General features: G+C 47.1%; 1 non-coding gene across 1 annotated transcript; it reads right to left on the reverse strand.

The window, feature by feature from the left end:
• Window positions 1-2705: 2705 nt before the first annotated feature.
• Window positions 2706-2780, reverse strand: Trnat-ugu. The gene has a single exon. It is a non-coding gene; the product is annotated as a tRNA-Thr (tRNA).
• Window positions 2781-2991: the final 211 nt, after the last annotated feature.

The following is a 2991-nucleotide window of genomic DNA, read 5'->3' on the forward strand; positions in this document are numbered from 1 at the left end:
GAAATGTTCGGGCACCAGACGTGGAGGAAAATGTGGTTAACACTGTCGGAGGCGACCGCCGTGTCAGTACCAGACAGTTGGCCCGCCAGTACAGGGTAAGCCAGGCGGCCGTGTGGAACATTCTCCATGACAGTTGTTACTACCCCTATCATTTAGAGCGTGTACAGGGCTTACTAGCGACTGACTTTCCACATCCGGAGCAGTTTTGTCACTTGTTTCTTCACCGGGCAACCACGATTCCGGGATATGTGTCGTCCATCCTATTCGCAGATGAGGCCACCTTTATGCGGAATGGCATCTTCCACTTTCATAACAGTCATCTGTGGGACAGTATTCAGAAGCCCTGTGGTATGGTGACAGCGAATCATCAGCATCGGTGAAACCGAAATGTATGGGCCGGGATAATTGGAGAACCTATTTTGGGACCAGTCTTCCTTTCACGTCGCTTAATAGATCGGAACTATCGGCGTTTCTTGCGAGTGCCTTTGCTTCACTTCCTTCTTTCGAAGGCTATGTGGCTTCTGTGTGATGGTGCTCCAGCCCACTTCGCCGTTGACGTCCGGATGCATCTCAGTCGTGTCCTCCCTGGCCGATGGAGTCCAGTTGCGTGGCCTGCTCGATCACCCGTGCACTTTCTGGTTCTGGGGCCGTCTCAAAAGTATCGTGTATGGAGAGCCCGTTCCAGGTTTGGGGACACTGTGGCAGCGTATTCATGCTGCCTTTCACACTGTTCGGATGCTGCCTGGCCGATGTGAACGTGTGAGACACAACATGCTACGGCGCGTACACGCATGTATTGAGACAAATGGAAACAATTTTCAACCCATACTGTAACTGTCTGCATGGTACAGCGCCTATTAGACCGCAGTCTTTGTGACAATATATGATTGAATAAATGGTCTCTAACATGGAAACCATGCATTTCCGGACATAAGTTCATTATACCGTTTTTTTTCCGTATCATCTCATCGATTAATCTCTAGAGTTCGTACATGGTGGAAAAAGTAACCCTGTGCTGTGGCGGCCATTAAATCTGCGATAGCAGGGAAGATAACAAATAGGGATTTTACTCACTGTCGTATGCGGCATAGTGGTTAAACATATATATACAGGTGTGACATTTTGTGCACAGAGTTGCCGACTCTGAGAGCAACAATGGCTCTGCACTCGGCGGGACATCAGGGCGAACAGAGTTCCGACAGGTACGGGTGCGTCATTCCGTGGCCTGCCCATTCCGGACGACAGCAGCGCGCCCAGCTGTCTTTCGCTGACCGCCAGGCAGCCGCCACGGCAGGGTCCGCATCCTCTGTCACCAGACTAGGGCGTGCCGTGCCCGGTACCAACACACACTCTATCCGGGCTTAGCGACAGTAGTTACGCTGCCGCAAAACCACATCGCCATATTAACCTGTTTGACACAGATGTCCCTTGCACGAACTCAGTAAAATATTTCGGCCTTGAAATGGACAGTAAATTAACCAGGAATGCCCACATTACTAAAGCGTGTAATAAAGGTGGAGACAGAACCGTACACCTTTATACGATATTGCATCTTTCTTCCTATTAACACAGATACTGCAATATCTTATTTATCCACCGATACCAGCCAGCGACTTTCAGTTGAAATGTCCTCTCCTGTGGGGGAATATACGAGCTTTGCGAGAAAAGTAATGGCAATGAATTTTTATCCACCAGAGTTGCATTTTTTTTTTTTTTCAAACAACAGTACCGCCCTCTTCAAAGTAGTTCCCTACGGCAGCTCTACACAGTCGGAGTCGTGGTTTCCAGATTTGCAAGCGGCGCTGAAAGGCTTCAACTGGTAGGGTCTTTAACATGTCGGCCACATTCTTGCGAATGTTCTCCAGAGTCCCAAAATGACATGCCCATACGACATTTTTCAATTTCGGGAAATGAAAATAGTCACAAGGACTCAGACCAGGTGAATAGGGAGCATGTGGAACAACAGAAGTACCTTTCAGGTCAAAAATTCTGTGATGGAACTGGCCATGTGACATGAGACGTTGTCACGATGCATCGTCCACTTGCGTGCAAGTGCAAAACTTCGGTCAAAATTTGATGTACAGTCAAAGTGTTTAACACGTCACTTATCATCCTTGTTGCTAAACGTCGGGATAATCTCACAAGACCACGCGCACGTTCGACGTTTTCTTTGAATCTGAGCGACATTCATCATCGGCTGGTTCGCGGCCACCCAAAAAAGATTTGTGCCATCGGAAAACTTGTGCTCTAGATGAGGAATGTTCCCCAAAGGCCTGTCAACCTAGTGGATTTTCCAAGTTTAAAGTAAAACTTGATGGCGTACTGTTGCTGTTCTATGTATATACTGTTCAATTGTATAAATATATGTATATATTGTATATTCTATTCTATATATACTGTTCTATTTTAGTAACACACAACAAAACCACAGCCTCACTGATGACGTTCTCAAAAATCACGTGATGGCTGCACAGTGCTGAAAATGGGACTGAGCATGTGGAAGAGAGGGACACATTGGTCTACACAAATAGAGCAACCCAGCATTGCCAAATCGGTCCAAGTGCTTCAGTCTCTTTGCTTTTCTCACACACAGTATACATAATGGATGGCACAAATTTTCACTGTGACGAAATTAGAATTATACATTAATACCTTCAGCTGCTGAGGGGCGTTGATATGTATCAGCGGGGACAGGTGAAAATGTGTGCCCCGACCGGGACTCGAACCCGGGATCTCCTGCTTACATGGCAGACGCTCTATCCATCTGAGCCTCCGAGGGCACAGAGAATAGTGCGACTGCAGGGACTATCTCGCGCACGCCTCCCGCGAGACCCACATTCTCACCTTGTGTGTCCATGAACTACATTCGTAGTGTCCCACCCCATATAAGTATAATTTTCACTTTCGTCATTCCATTATACAGCTGATGGGTTGTCCATATTCGCAATATCGAATACATTTCACGTACTAAAACTCCATAGTTTACTGAAA

Source organism: Schistocerca americana, chromosome 8, assembly GCF_021461395.2.
Source record: "Schistocerca americana isolate TAMUIC-IGC-003095 chromosome 8, iqSchAmer2.1, whole genome shotgun sequence".
Lineage (NCBI taxonomy): Eukaryota > Metazoa > Arthropoda > Insecta > Orthoptera > Acrididae > Schistocerca > Schistocerca americana.